Source organism: Stigmatopora argus, chromosome 8 (genome assembly GCF_051989625.1).
Source record: "Stigmatopora argus isolate UIUO_Sarg chromosome 8, RoL_Sarg_1.0, whole genome shotgun sequence".
Taxonomy (NCBI): domain Eukaryota; kingdom Metazoa; phylum Chordata; class Actinopteri; order Syngnathiformes; family Syngnathidae; genus Stigmatopora; species Stigmatopora argus.
In genome coordinates, this window is record NC_135394.1 from 3,340,515 (window position 1) to 3,364,581 (window position 24,067).

The following is a 24,067-nucleotide window of genomic DNA, read 5'->3' on the forward strand; positions in this document are numbered from 1 at the left end:
ATTTTGTATACAGTGTACTCATAGCTCTAGTTTGCTATTATGCACATGGCTTGAGGCCATAGTTCTTGCATCTTCAAGTTGCAAAGACATTTAAAAAGTATATAGAGATTAGTACCAGCCATATTACCTCAAGAATATTAGCCAATCACTTAATTATTTCATCCAAAGATTCGGATCTAGCTGTGCCCCCATAAGACTATTTTAGCACAGAGGCCTTCTTTTATTAATAATAAAGGAAATACAGTAATCTACTATCTATTATTAAGTGGAGCACAGAGACAACCTTTTACTGTAGATGTTCCTTGAGTACCTCTATGAGCTACTTCCTCCCCTAAGCATATTAAAGTAACTGCAGAATAGTACTATTGTTGATTGTGGGAGGCCCGGACGACGAGTAGTTAGCCTCACAGTTCTGGGGTCGAGGGTTCGATCACAGGTTGGTTCTCACTGTGTGAAGTTTGAATGTTCTCCCCAGGCTTGCATGGGTTTTCTCAGGGGACTCCAGTTTCTTCCCACATTCCAAAAACATGCATGGTAGGCTGGTTGAACACTCTAAATTGGCCTTAGGTGTAACTGTTTTAACTGTCTTGGGGCCCAAAATGAATAATATAAATTAAAGTTGCTTTAAGCCCACTCTAAAATCTCAAGAAACACCATGTTAGAATTATGTGACAATGAACAGTGTTCAAAAGGCGCACAAACAGCAGCAAGGAGAAGCAGCCCCCTTGTTGATTTTTTGGGGTGAGAGTTTGCATCTTGTAACTTGAATTTATTTCTTGGAAAAAAAATATTCTCATTGAGGCTTTTCGTAACCTGACTATTTCGTAAGTAGAGGTACCACTGTAATTGGGAAATTGAAATGACCCATAACTTATCAAAACATTGCCTCCTTTGTCTCCAGGTAACAGGAAATAGGCATTCTTGAATGAATCTGTCTCGCGTTGTGTTTTTAGGAATGTGCATCTTTTTACAGGTGAAGTATATATTTAAAAAAATGGTCCAAAAACGCCTCATTAATTTCACATTACACTGAGGGGATTCAGTCCACACACTATAAAAAAAATGTCACACTCTTGGATAAACTAGAAAAAACGTATGTATACACGCAGCATAAGAAAACACAATCCCACCTGCCTCACACAAGTGGGGTGTGAAGTCAGGTGGGCCATGGTGTCTCAGTATTGCTTCACATTCTACAGCCCAGGCTGGAGGAGAACAACATTGAATTAGTGTTTATTGATCTTGTTCCCAATGGAAGCACTCTAATCCCATTTGGACATACACAGACCACACAAAGAGGCTGGCTAGCCAAACCTCCATAGAACACACCACATTCATGCAGTTCAAAACAATGAATTTGCTGATTGCAGCCCTTTCATCGTCTTCCTTTTGCATTGTGTCAGCTGCTCAAGCAGCAAACAATCTTCTCACATAGAATTAAAACCGCACACTGATTCTTGCAGCAGTTGGTTTCTCATATATACAAGGCAACGCGTGTGACCTATATCCTACCCGGCAAAAATAGATGGGGAAAGTGGGAGTGTGTAAATAGGAAGGTGAGGTCTTGAAAAAAATGTGAAGCAAAATAAAATAAATAATTTTGTTCTATAAACATAGAGACAGTGAAAGCAAGAAAATATATACATTTCAACTAGGCTTGAAAAAGGAGAGAATTATCCTTGCTTGTCGTTAATTCTCACCTGCCTCTCAGTTCTTCACCCCATATCCTTACTCATTCTGATTTTTCTGAGAATATCTGAGTCCTGTCTGTCTTCACCCGAGCACAAACTGAGGAAAAGAGGAGGGAGGAGAACAGAACGAGATGGGTGGGAAATGGGTGGAGATGTTGGCAGAGTTTGTTGAGGGGGAGAAAAGTGGAGCGAAGAGAGTGAATGAGAAATGAAAAAACGGGAAAGCATCAAGTAATGAAAAAACAAATATGTGAAGTGTACAAAAAACAAAAACATGATATTGGCAGAAAAAACATGTTTTATTGTAGTTGTTCATGTTAGTTTATATTGTGTAATAGTGTTAACTAATGGAATGGGTGTTTCTACTTCACTATTAGAACCGGCCACAAGCTCCAAGGAGTAGGAAGATAGCCGCATTGCAATGCATTAAAGGTTTAGAAGATAAGCAAATGTACCTTCTGGGAACATGGGTGCGCAAATGACTTCGCAAAAGTAGCTTTAATAATGAAAAGATATTCAAGGGCACATACCTTATGGCAATGCTGATGTCGTTACAACCAAGCCTGTAAGTCTAGTATGCCCAACCATTAACAAAATTAGAATAATAAAAATACAATATTAGGGGGGGCTTGTCTAATGACACAATACTAATCATGTGCTTTGTAGAAATGTGGTACATGCCCATTAATTAATTTTCTGAACCGCTATATCCTCACAAAGGGCGCAGGGGGGTGCTGGAGCCTATCCCTGCTGACTTTCGGGCACGAGGCAAGGGATACCCTGAATCGAGGCCAGCCGAACGCAGAGAACGAGGAGACAGACAACCATTCACGCTCACACTCATACTTAGGGTTAAGAGTGTTCAACCAACCTACCCTGCGTGTCTTTAGAATGTGGGAGGAAACCGGAGTACCCGGAGGAAACCCACGCAGGCCCGGGGAGAACACGCAAACTCCACACAGGTGGACTGACCTTGATTTGACCCAGAGTTTTGAAGTTGTTACATAATATATAAACTGTAAACTATATAAGCTATGTGGATTTATGCTTCCTTCAATGCACAAGCTAATTACAGTTTACTATCCACTCATTTTATGTAATCCTCACTATGGTGGTATGAGTGCTATATAGTTACTAGTCAGCTAATTTGGATTTACATTCACACCTAATTAACATAGCATGCATGAAGTGTAATGAAACCAGAGACTCGTAAGAGAAAGTTCACAGCCGGGGGAGAACATGCAATTTTACACACGGGAAGGCTGGACCCAAGTTTTGAACACAACGCATCTGAACTGTGATATGAATGTGCGAACCAGTCGTCTACTGTGACAAAGGGAACACTAGATGTGAGCAATTTGTTTTTCAGACACCAACTCAGTTGTTCTAGATAAGCATCTCTACACAATGAGTACTCTTTCAGGAAGTCTGTGTTTAGCTCAATAACAGAAAACTAAATCAATGCTTAAAGATGGTTCTTCCGAGTAATTGAGGTAAATAATTAACAACTCCTAAATAAGTGAACTTCTTGGCTAATGGTCTCAACTTTTATTTTTCTCCTGCATGAACCCCAGTAGTAAAGTATTGCAAACTTCAAACAAATTTTAAAAGAAAACACAGAAACATCAAGCAAGTATGAAACCTCTATAAAATAGAAGGTAGAGTGCACAGAGAAATATAGAGTACATAAAAATGGATCCATTTATGTGACATATTTAAACCAGGCGCCCGACTTCAGTAGAGTTCTGGGTGGTATCCCACTACATTTATTTTTGTGGGAGTACAATGGCCCAAATAATTGGGAAGAACGGCTGTGCAAATAATATCATGGAAATATCAATAAGACCTAGTGCTAATGTGTAAAAAATGGCAGGCATTTTATTTGGATATCCTTACAGATAGTGACATTTGCAATGACTCTTTAAGGCTTTTGTTACAGGCTTCTATTTAACATCTTTTAATTCATCAGGTGTCCCCAAACTAGGCCTAGGGGATATGACAATAATTGTTATCACAATAAAAAAATCTGTCAATATCGATAATATCACAGCTTTTTTCTTTCATATTTGAAGCTTCAAACTTCTGTGAATAAGTACATAAATTACTTTCCTCGTTATTCAATTATGAATGTAACTATGTTGCAGAAAAAATGACACTGATTTGCCAATCTGGTGTCTTACAATTGTTGTCAGATGATTGCAGTCAGGTGCTGCTTCTTTTAGAAGAAACGTCATTGGTTAAGCTGTCTGTGCTCAATCAGTTGTAACAAAAACTGGGATTCACTCCATCTTTTGAGGACCAGTTTGGTGATCCGTGTAATATATTACGCATCTGCGAGTGTCACAATTGACAAATGAACAACTTTCAACTAGGCTTGTTTTGTGGTTATAACCTGGTCAAACATCAAACATGCATAAAAATTAACTTGGACTCTTTCATGTAACGCAGCCAACTGAAAGAGGGTGTAATGTGGCCCAGGGGGTTAAGCTTCTCTCTCTCCTATCACATGAACTGTCTGGTGTCAGGAGAGATCAGCTCCAATATGAATGCCTATGGAACTTCTACTGTATATTCCATCACGTTTGTATATATGATGTACGAAAAAAAAGCTTATAGCAACATTTGGATCAGCATCTGCATCACTGCAAATGTTTTTTTGTTGTTGTTTTTTTAAGTTTAGACGGTTGTGTCACCAAACAACCTGCACTACAAATCAAGAATAATGATTGAGAAAATAGTCTCTCAAACCAACCAACTCATTTAAGGTAACTCAAGTGACAATTCCAGTTTAAGACAGGTGTGAGCTATTTGATCAAATAACAACTATCAACTTGGGAATAATAAGAAAGCACATGACTATGGGGGTAGAGGGCAGCTTAAAACAGTCTGGAACAATGCATGTCTGCAAGTGGCTTGGTTGCTCTCACCGAACAGTTGACATAACACAAATTACCCACTCGCAGGATAGCAATGATTACAAGAAATGCAAAGTTGCATGTGTATGGTTTATGCTTAATCAAGTGTCTTAGCAAAAACTTCAGTGTCAAGACCATTTGGATTTGTTCTGAAAATAAACTTCAGCATTCCTGCAAAAAGTAGTAATGAATAAAGACAGTTAAATGGAACCTGCCAAATAATACTTTGAATGCTCATCTCATAACATTTTCTGAACCGCTTTATCCTCATTAGGGTCGATGGAGCCTATCCCACTGACATCAGACGAAAGGCAGACTACACCCTAGACTAGATCCTGCATTAATTTATGATTTTTTTTTTTTTTTGTGGCATTAAGTAGGACCCATGACTAGGTAGGCATACATACTGCACATATTTGGCAGTAGTTTCTAAGCAATTCAACAGGAAGTAGTGAGCTGTTACCTTTTCATGTTTCATTTTTTTTACATGAATAGCTTTGCAATGAGTTTGTCAATGTCACAGCTGAAAACCCTGCCTTTGTGTGTAATATATAGGAGGAGCAGGAGACATGATACAAGTGAAGTTGGTATGCTATATCTTTTATACCCAACAATTGCATTCGTAAAAATGTTAACATCACACATTTCTACAAACCTCAACAGCGTTGTGTATCCAAAGAAATGGCAATTTTTTCAATGCAGTAATGTGTTCTTTTTTTCTTTCCACATTACGTCATCTTCCTTGTGCCCCAGAGCAAAGGACACTCAGACACAGCATTAACTATTAATTCCTCTATTTAGCAGCGGTCCTAGCTTTAATGCTGTCCAGACCAAAATCTCCCTTTGAAAATCCAAAGGGAACATTATTGCAATAATTAGATACTTTGTGAGCTTTGAAAGTATGGAGCTGTGCATCATCTATAATGGCAGTAGAGTAGTGGCTCTAAATTGAATGCTGATGCTACATGCAAATGAAATACTGTTTATTCATGCATTCATTCATCTTCCATACCGCCCAACCTCGAAAGGGTTGCGGGCGTTGCTGGAGCCTACTCAGCTGTCGTCAGGTGAAAGGCCGACTACACCCTAGACCAGGCATGGGCAAACTGGTCCTCGAGGGCCGGTGTGGGTGCAGGTTTTTGTTCCAACCGATATAGCACAGACAGTTTAACCAATGAGATTCCTGCAGAAAACAAGAAGCACCTGACTGCAATCAACTGATTGCACTTGTAGGACACCGGATTGGTGAAAAGGTGCCCTCTCAATGGGTTGAAATGAAAACCCGCACCCACTGCGGCCCTTTGTGGAATTGTTTGCCCACCCCTGCCCTAGACTGGTCACCAGTCAGTCATAGGGCACACAGAGAGAGGCAAACGACCATTCGCCCTCCCAATTATACTGCCACCAGCGGGAATCGAGCCCGCGCCTGCCTGCACTGAAGCCAGGCGAGTGAACCCATACACCATGAGGTGGCATGATATACTGTATAAAATATAATTTTGGCCTGAAACATGTATGTAGTAACTCATTAGTATTATTTGTTAAGCCATTGATTATTATAGTAATGTTATTTACTGTTAGAAAAAAAATCCATCTTGCTGTCTCTTTTTAAGCATGCGCCCGCCCTGTACACCACCACAGTGAGAATGTGAATTGGGGTTGTAATAATTTGCAGTGTGTTGTGGTGAGTGCTTCAATGGTCATTGGTGACAACATCCAAACTTCATGGAATCGTTAAATTAAATTCGATGGGTTTTACATGCTAGTGAATATTGACTAGGATGTGCTTCTAATTTTAAAACGATAACTGGTGCCCAACTATAGTATAAGATTGTAAGCGTACAGTAAGTATTTTTATGTACCAACACTGAGTGTGGGTGCGGGTGTAAACAAACATAAAGATGTGTTTCTACTGGCAAGAGTTAAAAAAATGCTATTTCGGACAGCGGCAGAGAGAATTACAAATGTGTGATTATTTTGAAACTCATGGAGTCACTGTGCCGATTCTCAAACTCATGAGAGGATATGGAGGTTCCAATGCTGTCTAATTTCTAATAATAAACTTCGGAAACACATTGATATGTTTGTAAGACCTGAAATTATGAGTGAAATAGATGCACGGCAGTGGTGCAAATAGTTGAACGGGTTGTCTATTGATCGAAGAGTTAGGGGTTGGCACCCAGCTCCAACTTGGGCACAGACTTGTAGTTTTGTTCAGGACGTTTGACCCAACTTGCCAATGGAAAGGCAGTCCAAGAACGAGTTGATGATGATAGTCAAAAGTGCTGATGGCACAAATTTGCTGTCCCAGGGCAGCTGTGGCTAATAAAGCTGCATATCACCAGAATGAGGAATACATAAATAATGTACATTGAGTCTCCTGAAAAATGCTATATGAATTTGATGCATTACTATAAATCTAACTACAATATGAGACATTTTTGAAATGAAAAGTCATTTGTAAGAATGAAAATTTACATGAAATCCAACTAAATTTTTCTGAAATGCTTCCAGCAACAATAGGTAGGTAGCTGTGGCAAATACAATCAATCATCACCTGCTATTCTGCTATAACATTTTAATGTTAGACATTTGTCAAATAGTAGCAGTAGAAAGTGATAAAGGTTATACTGTAGGTACTGGATTTAAGAAAGCTGAAAAATAGACCAAAGTTGTGCATTCCAGCACAGCTGTACCTATTTCAAATGAACAATCTAAAAACAAACTGATGATTCAGTATTAAGCACTCAAGTAGATAGAGTGACTGTATTATATATATATATATATATATATATATATATATATATATATATATATATATATATATATATATATAATACAGTCATGCTATCTATTTGAGTGCTTAATACAAAAAAGTGCTACTTAGGTGCTCAGAAGTACTGAGAGGGCTGCTTAGAAATTTGAACAAGTACCATTGCTCTGACAGTCGAAGAATGAAAAAAAAAAAACGATGTAAAATATGACCAGCATTTTCCACCAGGAAGGTGTTTTGTGTGCCTGTCTGGGCCAGGGCTGGCAGCCATCCTGAGGAAGGCCAGTTGCTGATAAGGCTTAGGGGGAGGGAAAAAAATGTTTATACATTGAAAATGACTGAACTGAACACACAACACACTTCACTGTGTGTGTGTGTGTGTGTGTGTGTGTTTGAGTCAGAGGCAACCAAAGGTAACATTCACATTAACTGTAGCTTTGCAAGAAAATTGCTCCTAATGCATACATTGGAATGAGATTTGGCCGTAAAAATAAACAATTGCTGCTGTATTTATTAATCAGTGAAATGTTATTTGAACAGTGTTTCCGAAAAGTATTTACAACTTCCTTATTTTTTATGTTTTTTTCTTCACTTTTTTGACAGTAGACTATTTTGCTTAAAACATAAAGGGAAAAAACTCATGATAATAACAATAATCCCACAAAGTCAGCCCAGGAAAATTATAATGTAGTTACTACATTAAATTTGTATATATTGGGAGAAAAGAAAAACATCTGAACTAATCTGGCTCCAGGAGAAAAATATTATGAATTGCGCTTGTTAAGGAGGCCCGGTGGGCCAGTGGTTACAGTGTGGAGTGTGCATGTTCTCCCCAAGTTTGGATGTTTTTTTTTTCCGGGTACTCCGGTTTCCTCTCTCATCTCAAAAACATACAGGGTAGGCTGGTTGAGCACTCTAAATTGTCCCTAGGTATGAGTGTGTGTGTGAGTGAATGGTTGTCTGTCTCTTTGCGCTCTGTGATTGGCTAGCCACCAAGATGTCCCCCTGCCTGATGCCCAAAGTCAGCTAGGATAAGCTCCAGCACCCCCTGTGACCCATGTGAGGATAAACGGTACAGAAAATGAATGAATGCTCTTGTTAAATTATAGGTTAACTGCCATAAAGCACAGTCACTAAACCTGTTTAAATGAAAAGTTACTGAAATAGTACGCGTCAAAGAAATTGAAAGATGCTACAAAATCCTCAAAAGAAATGCAAAGAAAGTAATTCAAAAGGCAATAAGAAAAAAATCATTGAATTCTATGGTAAACCAGCTTTGAAAGGGCTACAATTTTTTTTCCAATGTTTTGAGGGTCAGATAAATTATCTACAAATGAGGAAAGTTTGGAACAGTGATGACTGTTCCCTGGAATAGTTGGCCAAACAAAAACCTAGAGTACAAGGACAACATACCCAAATGCAGTACAATACCTGAAAAGTAAAGCACAACAAAATCCACCTTAATGGCTCAGAAAACTAAATAAAGGGCTTGGCAATACCAATTCTACATCCAGAGTTGATACCAATGGAAATGCCAAAACTTCTCCACTGATGCCAATGAATCATCAGTTTGTTTTTAGATTGTTCTTAATTATTTAAGTCAAGGTTGCACTACTACATTGTAATTGTTAGGTTCTATGGGCAATTATTTTTATAACGGGTCATACATATGTACTACATGTAAAAGTAGGAGGACAGTGTTCAAGATGCATTAACTTTAATTATTATGCGACCTTAATTTAGGTGTTTATTGTTTATGAACATGAATTAATTACATTAGTTATGCTGTTCCTTGAATAGAAATGTTTAGTTCTAACTTCAGAAGAAGAAAGCATAAAACTATTTTATTTTTATTTCACTCCATTTAAATTCTTCTAAAACATCGGTCGGTGCACATTCAGCTTATCTCTTCAGGGGTCGCCACAACGAAACATAGGATTGCCTGTTAGATCTGGCACACACATTTTTCAAGGAGCTACGATTTGCTATTTGCAAGGATATTTGCAAGTATAAATCTCTCTCTCTCTCTCTCTCTCTCTCTCTCTCTCTCTATCGCTATATATATGATGTGTGTGTATATATATATATATATATATATATATGTAGATTATAGTGATAAACATACAGTTATCCATGAGCACAGCTTGATATACTAAATTATTTATCAAGTCTTATTCACACAAAATATAAATGGATTTATATTCTCCACTGGGACTATCTACTCTTCGTTGGGGCTTTAAAAGTTAATATGCCTTTGCTTTGTAAATAAAGTCTGTCGGAATTTGGTTCTGGTCTGGTTCCATCAACGTATAAACAGAACAATGTTCTACTCTTACTTTCATCGCTACTCATGGTTTTTCAATGATTTGAGAAATATAGAAAACATTGAACAAAAAACTGTGTTCTTGAAGAAGTAAAATATCCCCATGTGGCTTATATCTCATTTCAGTGATAGACTTAAATCTTTCTTGACAGTTTCAATGATTTTCTACTTTAAAAAGAGTGTAAGACTGCCTCAAAAGGTATAGTGTAAAAAAAGAGGCTTGCATATTGCCGTTGCAGAGAAACAGCTGCCTACAGCAATAAAGCCAAGAATCACCTCTCTCCACCGGTGTTTCTTCTTTCACCCATCCTTTCTTTTGTCCCCCTCCTCTATTTCTGTCCCTCCACACTGGAAACACTAAACACAGAAGAACCCTGCAGGCAGGGGTCATGCTCAAAGAGCAGCAACACATATTGGGTTGGCATGAAGAACAAGAGGTGCCAAGCTTCCTACAATGGTGTAAAAGGCTTTTAAAATGTTAGAAAAGCTCAGTGATAAAGCATGAAAAATACAAACTACATCACCAAAAGCACTCTAAAAATATTTGCAAATTGTATAATAAAAATACTTGTTTGCTATCTGTAAATCATAACAACATTTAGAGCAGTTTTCCCTTTTCTAATGACAAGGATGGATTGCGTCTTCCAAAGGCTGCCAGTGGCTGCATACACCCAAAAGTAAATTAATTAAAACCGTGAAAAATTAACAGACAGTTTGACAGCTCTCCTTTGCATACCAACACCTACCCACTATCTGGGTTCCTATGCTTGAAATTAACATTTCTTGTGATCACCTGTCATACTCAGTAATCCTCATTTCACTTTATCTTTGTCTTTCTTTGAATATGACCTCAATTATACCTTACTATACCTAGTCTCTTTTCCAGAACTTGTCTTTTTATTTGTTTGAGCTTCATTTGACACTTCGATCAATATTTTACTTAGCTGTTATGTTATGACTGCAATTCCTGCATGAATGCCACATAACAGAATCCATTCATCGTCAAGATGTCATGGCCGTTGTACTTACATAACAGGATAATGGTGTTCTTTTCTTTAAGGCAGGCTCTTCAAGAAAGGCATTCCAAATGTTGTCTGTGTACGTGTATTCAGATTTATACGGATAAAAATAGCTGAAAGGAACATTCCCTCTCCGCATGAGCGGGTTCTTAGTGTCAAATTTGCAGGGCAAACATGTCTCTTAACACTGCAACAGTGTTAGAACTGTGGTTTGAAACATACTAGCAACCATTCATTCATTTTCTGAACTGTTATCTTCACAAGGGTTGCAGGAAGGCTATGGGCACCAGGCAGGGGACACCCTGAATTTATAGCCAGCCAATTGCAGGGCACAAATTCAACCTTCATACTCGTACCTAGGAGCAATTTAGAGATTTCAACTATCCTACCATCCATGTTTTTGGGAGGTGGGAGGAAACTGGAGTAACCGGAGAAAACCCACGCAAGCCCAGGGACAACATGCAAACTCTACACAATGAAGACCCCCCTGGGATCGAAATCTCGAACCCAAAACTGTGAGGCCGCAGCGCTAACCATTCTTCCACTGTTCTGCCATACTAGCAACCATTACTGAGAAACTGAGTAAGAGCGAGGTGACGGAAAACTAGTACGAGACAGGACAAGGAGCCAACAGCTTGATCTCATATTAACATAAAGATTTTTGTTGGTCAACAGGAAAAAAAATAATTATCAAGAGTGCCTCACTGTTTGAAACCATTATTCTCTTAGTTTGCTAAGTAAGCCATTGCGCTTTTGTCTTTTGTATCCAAGCGATGCCAACTTTGATTTGTTTTGTGATTTTGTCTTGTAAGCATTCACAGTGGGTCCTGCCAGCTGTTGCTCAGTTTGGCTACAAAAGGTAGCTTTTTAATTTTTGTTTTCGTATGACAGCAGCATTTTTCAACCCAGCGGTGCTAGAGTGAGCAGCTGTTAAGACTGCAGCAATAACATCTACAGTGGTACCTCTACATACGAGCAGCTCGAGATACGAGGAAAATTTCGAGCAAATAATTATCTCTAGATACGAGAAACATTTCGAGATGCGAGAAAGCCAGGTGGCCAAGACATGAGAGGCGGTTTATCATTGTAGCGCACTGTCTTTTTTGCCGTATCTCTTTCGTATATAACAGATATCTACGAGCACTGGGTGGAGCTTGCATTTTCACGTGTTTTTCCCCCGTTAGTCAATGTATAATACAAAGTGAACAACAATGGATCCAAAGCAAACAGGTGGAATGAAGAGTTGTGCAAACAAAAGGCGAACGTTGACAATCAACATTAAGCGCGAAATAATTGAAAAATATGAGAGTGGGGTACGTGTCACAGAGCTTGCTCGTTGTCATGGATGATATCGTGTTACTTGGAAATTCCTTGGGGCTGGAGGTTAACGAGGTAGATGTGAATGATCTAATCGCCGAGCACCACGAAGAACTGATGACACAGGATTTAATCGAGCTCAAGTGGTCACGCGTCATTTTCGAAATATTTTGAAGGGAAGGCAAAAACAAACAACTCTTGATGCGTTCCTTTTAAAAACTCCCGCTGAATGTCCGGCTGGAGTCAACCCGGAGAACAAAGGTAAAAAAAAATAAAAAAAAATTAGAATTCAGTTTTGTGTAAAGTTACATTAAACATATGTTTGAGTGTGTCTGTATATATTAATCCAAGTTAATAAAAATTTGTTCATTCTGTTACGAGTGTGTTACTGTGGAAAAAAGTAACCCCCGCCTGCCTCTATGTCCCTCTCTGTACCCTCCGCGAAATCCGTCTAATTTTAGTTCTATTAAACACATTTTATTACTATTAAACCACTAGTTATGTGTTACTTTGTTAATAGATGGCGAATTAGAAGAAATAAAACATTTTTTCCAATCCAATATCCTGTTTTTTTCAGAGGGTTGGAACGAATTAATTTGTTTTTAGTTCATTACAATGGGAAATGTTCGTTCGAGTTACGAGAAGATCGACATACGAGCTCAGTCCCGGAACGAATTAAGATCGTATGTAGAGGTACCACTGTACTGGTTAATGTATTTGTGATTGAAACACACACATACGTACGTACATTGAACGTGCTTACATGGCAATGACTGGCTTAATTGCAATACAAAGTGGCCGGTGTGGGAGGGAATTCAATTGAGCAGGAACATTATTACAAAGCTGTATCATGCTATTGTATCTTACTGATACACTGTTTCTAGTAGGATTTAGTTACTTCAGATAAGGGGGCAAATGCAGAGGTCGATAAACTATTTCACAACGGGCCACCATGGGCGAAGGTTTTTATTCCAACCAACCAAGAGAACAATGTTTTCCCAATCTAGTGTGTTACATGAGTTGATTGCATTCGGGTGGGGATTGTTTCAGCCAGCACCTCATTGGTAAATCCTCTGTGCTGGATTGGTCAGAATAAAATCCTGCAATCAAAATGACCTTTGAGAATCAGTTTTCCCGCTACTGGTCATCCATCTCTGTATGATGCCGTACTTGTGTCGGTGTACCTATTATTGTGATTTGTCAGTATATACCCAGTTAGAATGCTTCATCGCAGTCAAGTCCCCATGCAACTCACCTCATTCCGTCAATCAGTTTTGTGCAAGCATGCTTTGCACCAGACACCATGTGGGAGCATGGGCAAAAGTACACATGAGGTTGTAACAGTCTTCTGGTTAGGTTTAACAGGAAACTGGGTTATCCCAATGCAAGAAAAGAAATCCAGTGAAGGCAAAGCAAATAAGAAAGTATTTGCCATATAATTTACTTGCAAGTAAAACTAACACAAATTACAACCAAATATTTATAAAGCATGTAGTGAATGAAATACATATCCAATAGTGTGAAAATAAATGTATTCATTATAGCTGCTGAAAAGACAAAACATTCACATCTTGGATATTATTATAACCTGTAAGTGATCATAATGTTGTAGGTGGCTGATAATGATTATCAAAAGTGCTAATGAAACATTGGGTCAGGAGTTCATGTTTTGGACAAAACATTGAAAGGAACAGCCTAAAAGGTGCCACAAGCCTTAAAGGTGACCTTGTGAGAGATTTTATTTTGTTCCCCACAGATTCATGTAGTTTTTCATCTATGTGGTTTGTGATTTGATTGCAATTGACAAAAGAGACAAGAAGACAGACAACCATTCACGCTGACTCTCATACTGAGGGGCACCTTAAAGTGTTCAACCAGCCTACTCTGCATGTTTTTGGGATGTGGTAGGAAACTGGAGTTCCCAAAAGAAGCCACACAAGCCAATTAAATGTGGGAAAAGAACATGCAAACTCCACACAGTGAGGACCTACCCGAAATCGAACCCTCGACCTCAGAACTGTGAAGCCGACACGCAAACCACTCATTCACTGGGCTGCAATTGATGAAATGTAATAAAATAATATGAAATATTATATGTTTTTTGTTTCGAGGGTTCACCATCAAAGTAACATAAAAAAATTGTATTTTATTTTCACTGTTTGTATTGTAGGGTAGCGCGTTAGCCTCACTGGTCCTGGGTTCAAATCCAGGTCAGTCCACCTGTGTGGAGTTTGCATGTTCTCCCGGGCCTGTGTGGGTTTTCTCCGGGTACTTTGGTTTCCTCCCACATTCCAAAGACATGCATGATCGGACACTCTAAATTGCCCCTCGGTATGAGTGTGAGTGTGAATGGTTGTTTGTCTCCTTGTGCTCTGCGATTGGCTGGCCACCAATTAAGGGTTCCCCCGCCTCGTGCCCGAAGGTAGCTAGGATAGGCTCCAGCAACCCCCCCATGAGCCTAGTGAGGATAAAGTGGTTCAGGAAAATAAAATGGAAAAAAATGTATTGTAGGGATAATTTTGAAATGCTTTTTCTTGTAGTGATCATTAAACAGACCTTTTGTTGGTCTTGCAGTCCTGTCACATGAAAAAAACAGAGTACCCACACGGAAAAATCAGAGCAAAATAAAAGTATCCAAAGCCTGTTTTGGCTGCTCACAGGGGGCAAGAAAAGACAAAAATGTGGAAGCCACATTTTTAGTCATGTTCGGTTAAAAATGTACCCCACAGAATTTTTAGTGCATCTGCAATTATAAATGATGACTAATCATGAAATAAATAAGGGTAATCATAAAGGTGTACCTGCTTTTGAAGGAAAGTCCTATGAAAGTTTTCGCAAATATTCTGAATATTGCACAGCTGAATGTTATTCCTACAGAGAATTGAATTTCATGTTTACCATTAACCTGCTCTGCTGCCAAATTTAAAACAACCCTCCTGGACCAAATACCAATCCACGAGATAGATGTGCGAATACAGAAATTATTATACTAAGAGATGACCTTAAAGGATGTGCAATTCATATTTGCTGGATCACAATTTGCCTGAACACAGAGAACAACTGAATGACTGTTCTTTGAACCTTTGGATCAAAGCCCGGATTATTTTCTGCACAATCAATAAAGCTAGGCTCTCTAACGGGGAACACTGTATTCAATCATTGATTCTATTAATATCACCAGGGAAATGAAGATATTTTTAGATGAAACAAATTTCTAACTCGGTGGCCCAGGGGCTGGTTAGCGCGTTGGCCTCACAGTTCTGGGGTCCTGGTGATGCCAAGTCGGTCTTCCTGTGTGGAGTTTGCATGCTATTTCCAGGCTTGCGTGGGTTTTCTCCGGGTACTCCGGTTTCTTCCCACATTCCAAAAAGATCCATGGAAGGCTGGTTGAACACACTATATTACCCCTAGGTATGAGTGTGAGCATGGATGGTGGTGGCTGGTGGTCCGTCTCCTCATGCCCTGCGATTGGCTGGCCACCAATAAAGGGTGTCCCCCACCTCGTGCCAAAGTGAGCTGGGATAGGCTCCAGCACCCTTGTGAGGATAAGAAGTTCAGAAAATGAATGAATTGCTCTCTAACTGCTAACAGTAACATATCCTGGACTTCTCTGAGCCATAACTCGTTGTCCTTTTCTCAGTAAAATAAACCAAAAAGGCACATATACAATTTTAACACAATTTTGCTGTTCTCCTGCAAGGCAAAGTCAGTTACTGGAAGTTATGTAGCGGAAGGTAGGCTTCTTTGCAGAAAGTGGTCCAAAGTTTTCAGTATTTTAATCCAAACAGTTTATTGAAGAGTGATTTTACAATTTGTCTCTACAACTTCCAAATCTAGAAGAAAACCACACTGAAGACTCTGAATATGATTAAATTGCAACCCCATGTTTGATGCCCAAGTTGAATAAGAGGGGAAAAAATAAGGCCTGCCGGGCAAAAAATTCAACCTATAACCATTTGTAGTTTGATGTTTCATTGCATCCATGTACAGTATGTATGTTTTTTTTACCAATAGCTGCATACAGAAATTGAAAAGTTAAAAGATGTTTATTTTGACCTTTCACTAAAAAGCATTCCCTGCCATTTTTAATTCACAATAGTGGAGACACAAACATAAAATTAAGATCATATCTATACGAAAGACACATCGTAACAAAGAGCTCAGTTCGTCAAATTGAAATTGAAAAAAAAAAAAAAAGAACGGCAAGTAATTATCAAATTTTCTGGGGATTTTCCAAACTGTTTTTGAACAGAAGCAACTAAGCGTTTCCTCAATATGGCAGCCCAACTCTGACCTGGATTACTATGTGTGAACTGTTCCCACAATCTATCAGAGAGACTTGCATATGCGGTTTCAGAGGCCCTGTGGCTATTATTCAGTCTAAATATCCGGACCATTTGGGGCCTGCAATGTGAAAAGTTGAACAATACTATTTTCATGTATTGTGGAAAAAACATATCATTTCAATTTATCTATTCATCCATCTTACCTTCAAAAATCTTTTTCTGATTTGCCTTAATGACCCTCTCACGGGATACACCTTCAGAGCACCTGGGTTCTAATGTATACAACTGCAGTTATAAAACTGACTGTATGTTTGAGTTCAGAGTTGCTTAGCTTCTTAGTTCATCTACTGGTCAAAGGTTCACAGTTAGAATAGCATATAAAACTATCATTTCTTTGCAGGAGAGCTGAGGTTTGGTTAAAAACACAGTTAGAACGATGGCTGCTATTAAATGAAGGACTTTTTATCTGAAACATTTTTGTAGTTTTTACACTATTTCTGGCCATTAAACACATGACAAACTGCTCTTAAAAGCCACAGAAAAGCCCTGTGTATACAGTTCCGGAGCTTTAATATACTGTAGCTGTACTTTTAAAATCACAAGTTGTAATACTAATCTCAGCTGATTCTAATTTAAAATTTTAAAGTAAAGCAGCTGCAGCCTGTCCTATAAAATCCAACTATGGGCCTTGAAGATTATGTGAGAATTTCATGTTAATGGAGTTGAAGAAACAAGCCATTAATTCCAAGGGCGGCTTTATTCTGCTGGAAACAAAATCTAGAGATAGCAACGCTTAGGAAGAAAAGGGTGCGTATTCCCTGTGCAGCGGAATGATGTAAAATTAAAACCACCCCTCCCCCTATTCTTATGCAGACTCTATATCTGCTCAATGAATAAGAGAAGCAGTGAGAAACAAAAGGTGTCCAAGGTCACTTCCGTTCACGTTCGTGTATTTGAGGTAAAAACTGCACGGAGGACGAACGTAATTTGCGCTGGCGATAAGAATCCTTATGTGTAATTTACAGCATCCAGATAATTATTAGCCGCTAAGGCGATAATTTGAAGCGGGGCATAACCGAAGCTTGAAAATGGTGCGATTTAACTGGGTGGCATGGAATTGGGGTTCTATATATCTATTTGCTATTTGTGCCTAGCAAAAAAATTTAAATTTCGGCAACACAACCAAAAACGTTCTTCCAGAAAAAAGTCTAAGGGAACAGACATGCAGACTGGGAGAAACATTAATTGCTAAATTAATTATAAATAAAAATATCATGTACATTTTTAATTAACTGCTTGCATTTCTTTATTGTGTATACGTGCATGCATGTGTTGTCCATACTGTACCTAAGCAAGTTTGAGTATATTTAAGTGGCCACCTCTGCATAAAGTGCACTTTAGTGTGGGATACAGCAAACATGAAAATGCATGCAAGGGGAAGCACCAAGTTTTGCACTAAATTGCAATCTCATCTTTGCCAAACCGTCAGTGCACATGGGCCCACTTTCTTAAAACATATTTTCAGCCCATGTTAGATTGTTTAGGTTTTCCCTACTTTATTCTACCCTTAAATACATTATTAGTGTTGATAATGTGCACTAGTGGAGAGATTGACTTCATCTTTCCTTTTCAAATCTAAATACAAACTTCACTCTTGAGAAATCATACCAGTACTGGCAACATATGTAACATTGTAATATAATTTAGTGGGGTTAATTTGTATTTATGTAAAATTGATTGAAGTAGAGATGTGTTGAGTGCACACGTCTTAACCAGAAAATCTTGAAATGTATTTTTAATTTTATTGTATTTTCTATTTATCTACGCAATGGATTATCTACAGTTGTTTGCTTCAGTAAGGACCTTCTACAAAAGGAAACACATTTTGTTCCATTTATTTCACTTCCCCATGTTTACATTTTTTCCTCTCTAGATTGGTATTTACCACAAATGCTTGAATACATTAGTTAACATCATTATGTAACAATGTATGTGAATGCAAGGTTGAGATTTTGACAACCTTGAGGCTATTGGTAGTGAATATAAAGCCACTAAATCCTTGACATGATTTCCAGTAGGAAAAATGTGCTGCTATGATGTGATAACTAAAACTCGAGTGTGGCTCTTCCATGTGCTTACTTTGTCATTTTTTACAATTTTCGCAGTGCTCAGGAAGACAATTACAAATGTGGAGTAGCAGAAGGCACTGGATAGGAAAACAGACTGTTCGTGCAAAACCTGACTTTGCTTAGGCAGCTGTTGATGTTAGCTTTAGACCACATGTCTGCTCATGCATGTAGTTCCTGACTAAAACACAGTCTATCTAATTGGCTTATACCAACTGATGTTATTCACTGTACGTCAGGGCATATTCAATTTCAGAGGAACAAAATGAAAGTAAAATATTACAAAATATTTTTTTGGGTTTGTTTTTAAATGTAATATTTCATTCAATGTGGCATGTATTTTGCATTTAGGCTGATATAGTGAATACAAATCCTTCATTCCTTAGTCTCCAGATGTGAATTTGAGTCTGCATGGTTGTTTCTCAATGTGTGCCCTTTAATTGGCAATGTCATCTCAGATAGTTTCCAACCCACTGGTGACTTGAATGAGCACCAACGTTAAAGAAATTTGCCAGATGGAATAATGAGAATCATTGGCATTATCACATCCTGTCATGAATTAAAAAGTAGGAACAGTATAAATTAAGATTTTCCTTTGAGATGCTTTCTACAATGTGAATTTTTAAATTGTATACTTGGTATGGTGGCCTCGTGGCCGAATGCTTAGCATGTCGGCCTCTCAGTTCTGGGGTTGAGGGTTCGATCCCAGGTCGGTCCTCACTGTGTGGATTATGCATGTTCTCCCCAAGCTTGCGCGGGTTTTCTCAAGGTACTCCAGTTTCCTCCCACACCCAAAAACATGCAGGGTAGGCTGGTTGAACATTCTCAATTTCTCCTAGGAATGAGTGTGAGCGTGAATGGTTGTCTGTCTCTTTGTACCCTGCGATTGGCTGGTCCCAAATTCAAGGTGTTCCCCGCCTGGTGCCTGTAGTTAGCTGGGATAGGCTCTAGCCCCCTCATGACCCTTGTGAGGATAAGTGGTATGTAAAATGAACGAATGAATGAACACTTGGATTAACAACAGTTGAATTGTTGTGGGCATATAACTTTACATAAGCTCCACTGCTTGCCTGTTGACACACAACTACAGAAATGTATTTTGGAAACACTCAAAGGGTATGACCTTATAATGAGGACAAGAGATAGCCGGAAAGAGGAAGCAGGCAGGAATAGTAAACTGGTCAGTGCAGTGGGATTGCTCAGCTTGACTTCTCTTCCTGCACTAAGTACATGGGTTTACATTCCCATGACATTTCTTGCCTAGGCCCCTTCAGAACTGAATGTACGCTTGGTTTTTAATATCCCATCTCTGCTTTCAGCTCTCAAACTACTGTTGCTCACCTTCACCACTTTGGCCACAACTTGACACTTAACACTGCTCTTCATCGTTTCCTTTAGGTGGTAGTTTACTAAGCTAATAGATACTTAGAAGTAGAGAGAAGTAGTAAAAAAAACAGTCTCAAATTACTCTACTGTAAGAAAACAGAGAAGGATGGCGACTATTTTTGGATATTCACACCTTTTACGAGGAGAGAAAGTCAAAAGGGAACAAGGGTTTTCAAAAGACGATGAATTGTTTAAAATGAAAGGAGGCCTCCTTTCGATTAGGACAAGAGAAAATTAAAATTAAGACCAGAGCACATATTCATGATGGACAAAATATCTTGAAAAATGTAGAATTAAATGTAAATATCTTAATTTGAAGACCTTATTTGTGTTCGAATGAAAATGTCTGGGCCAATTTTTTTCCATTCAATAATTTTTTGTACAATTTATCCTCACAAGGCTTGTGGGGGGTGCTGGAGCCTAATCCAGCCAATAATGGGCAGTTGGCAGGTGACACCCTGAATAAGTTGCCAGCCAAAGCCAGGGAAAAGCGAGACAAAAAATTAATGCTTACACTCATTCCAAGGGCCAATTTAGATATTTCAAACAGCCCACTATGCATGTTTTTTGGGATGTCGGAGGAAACCAGGAGAACATGCAAACTCCACACAGGAAGGTTCCGAACCACTAGGGATTGAACCCTCAATCTCAGAAATGTGAGACGGACGTTCTTAGAACAGGCTCATGAGAGACTGATGTTTGAAAAGTTGGAATATGAATATTTAATTTTCAAAACAATATAAATGGTGAATGATCTTTGAAAAAATCCACTGTATAACTCATCTGTAATATCCATCATAGAATCTCTCAAGTACTGCTCTCAAGGGCCCAATGAACCATCAAGGTGACCAGTAAAGCATTAATGTGATTTTAATACAAAAAATAATTCAATATTTCCATGCTGACTGTAGCTCCCGATGAAACCATTAGCATATTAATTAAATGTGTGCAGTGAATATGGCTGTAGAAAAAGAAATTATATAAGATTCCGAACTATAAAAGATTATAAAAAATATATATATTTTTTTCTTTATATATATATATATATATATATATATATATATATATATATATATATATATATATATATATATATATATAAATGTGGGTTGTTATCATTTATTTATTTGCATTTTGCAACAGCCTGGCATTTTAACATTTGTGTTATGTATGTGTGCGAGCAGAGTGTAATTATATCCACAGCAGCAGACAGAGACATAAGGTAATTAAGGAGAGTACAATGAAACTAATTTTGCAGAAAGCAAGAGAAAGAACAGACCTAGAATTATATCTTACCGGATGTTATTTCCATAGAACAGTAATGGTCAAAGATGTAGAAACATGCATCATCTGAAAGCTTGCTGCTAAATAGTAATTGTTTTATTATTGCTTTCCTGTTTGGATAAAACATCAGTACAGGATGTCCCCCACCTAACTTGAAATGCATAACCTCAACAAGGAAAGAAAATATAAATAACAATAACTCACGATTGACTAGTGAAGCACAGTAAGCACAAGTTCCTTGGGTTTTTCGTGCAGTCGAGAAAATTTAAACCCCTTTTCAGTCTGATTCAGACACCCGAAAACAAACGCAAATAGGCATGTTGATATTGAGTGAAACTGTGTCAAAAACAATAAAAATGACACATAGACCACAATAGCTTCACATCCACAGATGTATCTCCGACTGTTTTGGAGCAAGTGCTGCACTATAGAAATATACCAACACTGAATGGAACTAAACTGATGGTCCCTGCACCTCATTTAAAATGGGTTTGCATTTTTGTTACTCCAAGAACATTTTTAATGTAGTTTCACTTTAATCCTCACATCAACGCCAATCAAAAATAAGAACACATCCAATAAACATCTTGGATATAATTGGAATTACATACATACAGATGTAGCAAAACTGAAGGTGTCACGTTGTCTGGACACAAGCAGTGAGCTGCAAATTATAACAAGAGAAAACATTTCAAAAGAAAAATGTGTCATTTAATCAGTGATTAAGCTACATTTTTGTGGAAGAAGGACATTTTCCTACCAGCAGGTCATTGATATTTAATCACTGAATTTGTTGGGTTCATGACACAGTCAAAAACCCCACTGCTGTACCATATACAATTTCTATTGCGTATCTAATAATATACACATAGATAAATGAAATCCAGCTGGGGAAGCAACCCAGTATGATCGGAATATAGTAGGATTCAATGACCTGACCTAGAGAGCATACACATTCTACCGAGTCAATAAGAATACAAAATAGGGTGAGAGCAATGGGGGAGGGTTAGAACATGGACGATTGGAGGGGGGGTTCAATGAAGGTGACGATCACATCATGTCCAGGGGCATGGCTATCCTTCGGATTACATTTTAATCAATCGAAAGCTTCAGCAGCCAACCCCCTAATGTAAGTAATCTGATGTAAGAGCATTTCAGAATTCCTCCCCTTTGACCGCCATAGCTAAACATGCAATAAAGCTTGATGTTATAAGACAACACCAGACCTCACTTAACAGCAATGGATCTGGGCACATAACTATATAACTGCACACATAGTGTTCCAGGTGTGTCCTGACTGTGTGGAGTTTGTATGTTCTCCGCGGGTTTCCCCCCGATTTCCTCCCGCGTCCTAAAGACACGCAAGGTAGGGTGGTTGATTACTCTAAACCAGGGGTGTCAAACTCGGGTTGGTTCACGGGCCGCATTAACGTCAACTCCATTTCATGTGTGCCGGACCATTTTAGATCTAATATCTAGATGTTTTTTATTTTTTTAAATTGGATTAAAAGAACTGGATCAAAAGCCCTAAATAGTCTGTTTTTAGAGATCTAAAGCAATGTTTATTTGAGCTATTTTTCTTTGTAATGGAAAATATATTTTAATCATGTTTTTTTATTTCAAATGGAAACAAAATATTTTTTAAGTGGAAAACGGAAAATATTTGTATATTTATTTTTAGATTTAACAAAATGCTTTTTGAACTAAAAACACAAAAGAAAAAAAATGGATGAAAAAATTGCAATGATTGATTTTAAAAAGGGGAAAATCAGGAAATGTAATGTACATCTATCATCATTTGAATTTGATCCTAAAATAGAAACTCATGATTTACTTTCTCGGACTGCACAAAATGATGCAGCGGGCCAGATTTGGCCCACGGGCCGCCACTTTGACACCAGTGCTCTAAACAAACACACACGCAAAGACTGGCACCTTTAAACAAGTTGGATAAAACTATTGGCAAATAAAAGATGGAGATACACGTTGTGTCAAGATAAACACTTTCTTCTTCTTACAGCAAACCAACAGATGGTCACCTTAATATGCCACGCCAACAAAGTGTTCCAAATATTAAGACACTCTGATAAGGAGACAGCAGTACTGGACCAAGAAGACACAACAAACACTCCCCATCTGCTGTAGTGGCAAATTGGTTTTGTTATAGAGGCTCACTTTTTGTTTTCTCCTAAATTAAGCCATAGCTGGCACAAAAGGACTTACTGAAATGGTTTATAACAAATCTGGGGCTGTGGGCTGTTGCCAATCCCTGCATTGCATGGCGGGGATTCAAGCAGCTTAGTCAGCTGCAGGCAATGCACAGCGGTGGCATCATAGCACAGAAAAATAAAGTGTCAGTAGGTCACTAGTTGTTTGTCTTTGTTCCATTAAACAGGCTGGTCAAACGATGCCTTGCCCTGCACGCAGGAGGAAGTGAGGTGCTATAATTATTGATAATGTGAGGAAAATTTTGATTTTCAATAAAATTGACTTGACAAGAAATTCACTTGTTTTATTGGAAAAGTGTTAATATGCGTTGTGTAGGAAATGCACCTGAAATAAGCCTCTCTATATTTCCGTCTGACCAAGTGGTGAGCTTGGTGAGTTGAACACATGGATGGAAGGAAACATTTTACTAAAGACTGCTTCGATGAAATGGCGTGTGGCCAATGAATTGTGCTCTTTTGGGACTAAACTGTAATAAAGTATACCAGTGTTAGAGGATTAGCTTGTGGGCAGGCTGCTGTAGTTAACAATGACATGAGAAGCAAAACAACAAGGCTTTAGTCGTCGGTGAGATCAACTGACTGAGACATCAGCCCAAAGATTTTTACGTTGAGGGAATACGGGAGTTTGTACACAGATGGGAAAAGTGTGCGCCGGAGATGGAAAACTACGTTGAAAAATAACACTCAAAAAGGTCCTATATACTGAAAGATTCAGCTTA

The 24,067-nt window shown here is 38.4% G+C and overlaps 1 protein-coding gene across 3 annotated transcripts in view; it reads right to left on the reverse strand.

Annotated features, from left to right (window-relative positions):
- Positions 1 to 24,067, reverse strand: part of kank4 (KN motif and ankyrin repeat domains 4) — a 59,593-nt gene that overhangs the window by 23,919 nt on the left and 11,607 nt on the right. Inside the window, exon 1 of one of the 3 annotated variants that reach the window (XM_077608210.1) lies at positions 1,701 to 1,722. The exons of the other annotated variants lie outside the window; for them this stretch is intronic. The gene's annotated coding sequence lies outside the window, so the exon portion shown is untranslated. Of the gene's footprint in view, positions 1 to 1,700; positions 1,723 to 24,067 lie in introns of those variants that run through there. 3 annotated transcript variants of the gene reach the window in all.